The sequence below is a fragment of the Canis aureus genome, chromosome 18 (genome assembly GCF_053574225.1).
Source record: "Canis aureus isolate CA01 chromosome 18, VMU_Caureus_v.1.0, whole genome shotgun sequence".
NCBI lineage: Eukaryota > Metazoa > Chordata > Mammalia > Carnivora > Canidae > Canis > Canis aureus.
Window position 1 is genome coordinate 34,301,737 of NC_135628.1, and position 7,578 is coordinate 34,309,314.

At 37.6% G+C, this 7,578-nt stretch overlaps 1 pseudogene; it reads left to right on the top strand.

Moving 5' to 3' along the window:
• The first annotated feature begins 4,840 nt into the window (after positions 1–4,840).
• Positions 4,841–6,191, top strand: LOC144289166 (fructose-bisphosphate aldolase A pseudogene; annotated as a pseudogene).
• Positions 6,192–7,578: the final 1,387 nt, after the last annotated feature.

Consider the following 7,578-nt stretch of genomic DNA (forward strand, 5'->3'; position numbering starts at 1 on the left):
ATTCATCTGTAATTTAAAGTATGAAGAGAAATGCATTATTCCTGACTTCCAAGTGGCTTGCAATTTGTCTAAACAATGACCTTTTCTTCTTTGATTTGAAATGCCCCTTTTATCATACACTAAACTATCATATAAACTTCCATTTCAAAATTTCTATCCAGGGATGCCTAGGTGGCTCAGCGGTTGAGCGACTGCCTTTGGCTCAGGGCGTCTGGAGTTCCAGGATCGAGTCCCACATCGGGCTCCTTGCATGGAGTCTCCCTCTGCTTGTGTCTCTGCCTCTCTCTCTGTGTGTCTCTCATGAAAAAAATAAATAAAATCTTAACAAACACAAAAAACTTCTATCCAGTGATCTGTCTGCAGGTCCACAGTTTTGTACATCTCCAATTGTTGCCACTACCATGTTGTTTTTGAAATATACATTTATCTAGTCGGTCCAGATTACCTTTTTATTACAGTGACTGTTTCACAGCTGTATGTTTCCATATAAATGTTAGAATCCATTTGTCAGGTTTACCAATGTCCTACTGCATATTTTACCGTCACATAATTATATGGATTAAAGTAAGAAAACGATATAAAATTTAGGGAAAATTACATGTTTGCATTTAACTAAGCAAGTGGGGTTTCTTTTGCCTTTTTTTTTTTTTTTTTTTTTTAGGAAACCTCTCCAGAAAATTCACATTTTCTTTTTATATACATCTTGTATATTTCTTATTAATTCCTAAAGCCTTTTAGCTTATTTCATTTTATCATATATGAGAATTCTTTTAATTGCATTTTTTAATTAAACATTCTTAGTTTTCAGAAAATTAATGATCATTTAATACATTAAACATTTAATTTTCTGATTTCTCTAATTTTTAGGCATTTTTCATTTGCTATTTTGGGTTTCTCTGATGTATAATAATATAACTTTTAATAATTTTCACATTTTCTAATAATCGTCTATTTCTTTTGTCTAATTCTATTTTCTTATACTATTAGAATAATATAAAGCTTTAGTGGTAATAATGGCATTTGTATCTTGTTCACTGACTTAGAATATATTAAATATTTGATGAAGAATAGAATTGTTTTGTGGTAAGAGGCAGGCATCTTTTATCACGGAAATATTGATTCATTCAAATCTTCTTTTCATAAGAAATTTTAGCAAATTTCTTTTTGGTATATTATGATAACCACAAAATATATCTCCCTGTGAATATCAGAATGTAAACTATAAATCCTAATGTACAACCATTCTTGCATTCCAGACATGACTCTAAATAATGTGGTGTTATACCAGGAGATTGAATTTGCCAATTTTTAATTCAGAATCTTGCTTGCATTGGTATTTCCTAGTGAAATTAGCCTGTGGCTTTTGTTGATTGTATCTTAATTATTATTATGTCTTTGTATTGTGGTAGGTTCAGTGAAACAAGAAAAACAATATGATTTTAAGTTACACACTGATAACTATGTTAATTAAATTTTAAACAAAATTAGGAAAGATAGCAAGTGAATGTATTGTCTGAAGGCAAAGATAGTGCTTTGCTATCCAGTCTTTTTCTTTTTTACAGCCTCATGTCAGGCTGTTTTTCTTGGTTAGCATGATTTGTCTGTATTTTATATAGAACAAAACTTATTTCTATGAGTCAAATGGAAAGGGTGGGAGGGGTGAGATTCATATAATTATATATCAGTATTTAATTTCACATGGTGAGAGGATAAGATACCTTAAAGAGTATATAAAAAGTAAATGAGCTGGGTAATATTTATTGCTTTATAGAGTATAAAATAATAGTTCTTAGAATTGAACATTGAGCAATACAGGGGTTAGGTGTGCCAATGCCTCACATAGCTGAAAATTTGCATATGATTTTGACTCCCCCAAAACTTAATTACTAATGGCCTACTGTTGACTGGAAGCCTTACCAATAACATGAAAAGTTGATTAATACATAGATGGTATGTTTTTGTATGACATACAGTATTCTTACAGTAAACTAGAGAAAAGAAAATGTTAAGAAAATGATAAGGAAGAGAAAATACATTTACAGTACTACCCTATATTATCAGACAAAATCTGTGTATAAGGAGACCTGTACAATTCAAATGCATGTTATTTAAGGGTCAACTGTACTTTATCCTTTTAATGGTATACAATCAGATCTACCTTCTTTTACCAATATGAAAAAAAATGCAATCCTTCTATTGTCATCACTTAAATGCTTCTGAACAGGAACCATCACCTTTTATATGAAACATTAGTAATTTGTCACTGGTATTACTAATTTTAATATTAATTTATTAGATACATACACACACATACTTTGAAAGTTAACCTCTTATCAGACATCATTTGCAAATATCCACTCTTTTTCAGTAGGTTGTCTTTTCATTTTGTTGATGGTACACTATGCAAAAGCTTTTTGCTTTGATGTAGTCCTAGTTATTTTTGTTATTTTGCTGCTTTTTAAAAAAGATTTTGTTTATTCATGAGAGATACAGAGAGAGAGAGAGAAGCAGAGACACAGGCAGAGGGAGAAGCAGGCTCCATGCAGGAAGCTCAACGTGGAATTCGATCCCAGGACTCCAGGATCATGCCCTGGGCCAAAGGCAGGCACTAAACTGCTGAGCCACCCATGGATCCCCCAGTTTTTGCTGCTTTTGCCTGAGAAGGTAGATCCAAAAAGATATTGCTAAGACCAATGTACAAGAGATTACCTCTTATATTTTGTTTTGTTTTTAGGAGTTTTATGGTTATAGGTCTTGTGTTTTGGTCTTTAACCTATTTTGAGTTTATTTTTGTATGTGGTGTATGCAAGTGGTCAGTTTCATCCTTTTCCATGTAGCTGTCCACTTTTTCTAACACCATTTATTGAAGAGACTGTCTTTTCCCTATTGTGTATTCTTACCTCCTCTGTTGTAGATTAATTGACCATATCTGTGTGGGTTTATTTCTGGGTTATATCCTGTTCTGTTCTTCTGTGTGTTTTTGTGCCAGTACCATACTGTCTTGATCACTATAGCTTTGTAGTATATTTTGAAATCTAGGAGCATAATATCTCCAGTTTTTTTTTTTTCAAGATTGCTTTGGCTATTTGGGGTCCTTTGTAGTTCCATACAAATTTTAGAATTGTTTAGTTCTATGAAAAATACTATTGGTATTTTTTATAGGGATTGCATTGAATTTCTAGACTGCATTGGAGAGTATGTACATTTTAACAATATTCTTCCAATCCATAACAAAGTATATTTTTGTTTCATTTGTTTAAACAATAGAAAGTATCAATTGAACTAAGAGCTGGTTCTTTGAAAAAGTAAGCAAAATTGATAAACCTTAGCCAAACTCATTAAGAAAAAGAGAGGACTCAAATAAAATCAGAAATGAGATAGAAATTAAAATCAACAACACCAATGAAATAAAAAAGATTTTAAGAGACTATAATGAACTATTATGCCAACAAATTGGACAATCTAGAAGAAATGGATACATTCCTAGAAACATGCAATCTTCCGAAACTAAATAAAAAAGAAATAGAAAGTCTAAACAGACTGATTACTACTAATGAAATTGAATCAATAATCACAAAGCTTCCAGCAACCAATTATATTCTCTTGAGAGATGTTGGCTGACTTTTACCTTTTGAAATGAAAGGGTTAATAAAGCAACTGAAATTACTTGCAACACAAATTTATTCTTACTCTAATGGGACATCATTTCCATAAATACTTCCTGTTTTTTAAACCTCTTTTGAATTCACGTTTATTAAATGGTATAAATGTGCCCTTGAGCCTTATGTAACCAATAAAAGGCAGAGATAGAATTTAGTAAAAGGAGGAAAATGTCAAAATTACATGCTTACCAGACAGAAGGGACTTGACTTGATAGCTATTACTAGAAGAAAGTGAGTTTTATAGTTCTATGTGTCCATATCTATATAAAATATGAGTATTTTAAATGTTCCAAGACAGTTTGACCCTAATGCAAGTCATTTACTAAGAAAGATAATCTGGAAGCCTTTATAGGTGCTTGGGGTGTAATGAACACACATTATTAAATAAATAAATAAATAAATAGTCTTTCTAAAACCTTGAATAAAAATAAAGCAGTGTTCTTTGGCAAAGTATTTAATACACTTGGAATTCCATACTGTTTGAATTCAGTTTTGTTTTTTTAAATTCTCTCCCTCTCTCTTTCTCTCTCTTTTTTTTTACTATAGTTTCAATAGTTTTCAAGTAATTTTCATTACTTTATTGCATTTGCTAACTGGGCTGATAACTGCAATTTACCAATGTATAGCTACATGAAGAGCATCTATAATATACTGCAAGGTCAGTTAGTACTTCAGAAATTATGTTTAGAGTCACAATTCTGGAGATAGAATTCACTTTTCAGTGGGCGCCGAGGTGACTCAGTGGTTGAGTGTCTGCCTTTGGCTCCCAGGGTCCTGGGATCAAGTCCCACATTGGGCTCCCCATAGGGAGCCTGCTTCTCCCTCTGCCTGTGTCTCTGCCTCTCTTTCTCTCATGAATAAATAAATAAAATCTTAAAAAAAAAACAAAAAACAAAAAACCTCACTTTTCAAGAAGGACTAAACTTTTTGGTGATTCAGAGTCTCAAGGTGAGGAAAGAGGAGGATATTTATGTTTTAAACACATTCCTCCTATCTCCATCACAAATCGCAGAAACATGTGAACATTCAGGATTGAGATTGTAGATAGAGAATGGAGTTTGATTTGATAATGACTCGAGTCTCTCAGTGATGCCCTAGATATAAATAGAGACTGAAAAGTCTAAAACTTTTATGGTTGTCTTTACTTGATTATTCCAGAGACATTTTAGAAGGTGTAATTTGGGGTCCGCTCGCGGGGCCGCCGCCCTCCACCCCGCTCCCCGCAAACCCGCCCCCTCCGGTGCCAGGAACTGACCCGCAACACGCGCTGCCGACACCCCGCGCGGACCCGGGCGCAGAAGGAGCTTCCTGACGTCGCTCACCGCATCGTGGCTCCGGGCAAGGGCGTCCTGGCTGCAGAGGAGTCCACTGGGAGCACCGCCAAGCGGCTGCAGTCCGTTGGCACCGAGGACACGGAGGAGAACCCGCGCTTCCACCGCCCGCTGCGGACCGCCGACCACCGCGTAAACCCCTGCGTTGGGGGTGTCGTCCTCTTCCACGAGACACTGCACCAGAAGACCCACGACGGGCGTCCCTTCCCCCAAGTCACCAAATCCAAGGGTGGTGCTGTAGGCATCAAGGTGGACAAAGGTGTGGTAGCCCCGGCAGGAGCAAATGGCGAGACAACCCCCCAAGGGCTGGCGGGGCTGGCTGAGCGCTGTGCCCAGGACAGGAAGGAGGGGCCGACGTTGCCAAGTGGCGCTGTGTGCTGAAATTCGGGGACACACCCCCTCAGCCCTTGCCATCATGGAAAATGCCAACGTTCTGGCCCCTTATGCCAGCATCTGCCAGCAGAATGGCATCGTGCCCATTGTGGAGCCTGAGGTCCTCCCCGATGGGGACCATGACTTGAAGGGCTGTCAGTATGTAACCGAGAGGGTGCTGGCTGCTGTCTGCAGGGCTCTGAGTGACCGCCACATCTACCTGGAAGGCACTTTGCTGAAGCCCAATATGGTAACCCCAGGCCATGTCTGCACCCATAGATATTCTCCTGAGGAGATTGCCATGGCAACTGTCACAGCACTACCCCCCCTGTTACTGGGATCACCTTCCTGTCAGGCGGCCAGAGTGAGGAGGAGGCATCCATCAATCTCAATGCCCTCAACAAGCCATGGGCCCTGACCTTCTCCTATGGCCGAGCCCTACAGGCTTCTGCCCTGAAGGCCTGGGGTGGAAAGAAGGAGAACCTGAAGGCTGCCCAGGAGGAGTATATGAAGCGAGCCCTGGCCAACAGCCTCGCCTGTCAAGGAAAGTACACCCCAAGTGGTCAGGCCGGGGCTGCAGCCAGCGAGTCCCTCTTCATCTCTAACCAGGCCTACTGAGCGGAGGTGTTCTAAGGCTGCCCCCTCAACACTCCAGCCCCCGCCCCCTCCCACACTCACTCTTGAAGACAGCGCCTCACCTGGGGCTCCAGGCTGCTCTTTCCCATCACTTTGGCCTCCCATGTGACATTGGTGTGTGGTGTTGTCTGTATATGCTAACTCCGTTGCTCTTTCCAGCCCACTGCCAATAAACAACTATTTAAGGGGGGGGGGGGGGGAATGTAATTTGTTTGTAGTGTAGAGCAGTTGAAGGAGTATTGCATAAATTAGACTTGTCAAACCATTAGCATTGAAGTATTGGGAACCGGAAGGTACTAGATGGTTCTCTGTAAGACAGCAACAACTTAAGTTTCCTGTAGCCATGTAGGGACATGAAAGTAAGGCTTAATTTCAGGGCAAGATGGGCCTATGACCTTTTTGATGTATAATAAACTTTGATTAATGCTTACACTGAACGTGCTACAATAATCATTAACTCCATAAGAATCTTAACTAAAATATAAATAATTGAATGAACATTTTAGTACAAATTTTACAAGTTTAAAGAAGGTTAGCCCCTTAATTATTAAAAAATTTGAATCTTTCTGTTGCTATCACTAAGTGACTTCTCTTTAGTACAAATTGGTTGATGGAATTTAATTACCATCTTCATAAGATCTCAGTAAAAAATGTGGAAAAGTTTAATCTGGTTTCTTACAAATATTCCTCTATCAGATTAATAAACTAGGCAGGAAGAATAGTCCAGTGCCATTCTGGTAGCAGCCAATAATACAATTATTTTTCTTAAATTATGATTAGAAGCAAGTAATACTTGATTAAAAAGAATCAACATACAATAAATATTTTAATGGAAACTGACAAATCAAATGAACCAACTCAAAAAAAGAAAGTCTGCCCACCTCCAGATTTCAAAAGCAAAATTCTTTATAATAATCTCCGGGTCGCTATAGTTCTTAGGGAATTAAGATTACAAAAATGTTAATTAAACTCAAAGTCACCAGTATATTGGAAGACCCCAGATAACTTGAATATTCTGCAATTATCTTTGTTGAAACACAGAGTTGGTGTTTTGCAAAGAAATCATTTGTTCTGCCTTAGTGAAGCTAATTATTCTCAGCATGCAACCACTGTTTCAAATTGCAAAAGGCACATCAGCCTTTGCTGTATGTTGCAGGAATTAAAACCCAATCAAATGAGATAATGAAGTGCATACAAAGAATATGATTCCACTTTTGCAATGCAATAAAAGTAAAATCCATTTAAAGAAATGTTGCAAAAATCATAATTTAGAGAGGAAAAACATGCTGTAAAGCAAATGTTTACTATTAATTTTAATTACTTTGTTGCTCAGAGGTAAGCATTAGGTTTATTTATCGTGTGGCTTAGACTCTTCTTTTTAATGACTGAAGAATATGGTGGCTAACAGTCCAATATGAAGCAACATAATGCAGCAGATTTTTTTTTATTTTTTTAAATTTTTTTATTTATTTATGATAGTCACACACACACACACACACACACACACACACACAGAAAGAGAGAGGCAGAGACACAGGCAGAGGGAGAAGCAGGCTCCATGCACCGGGAGCCTGACA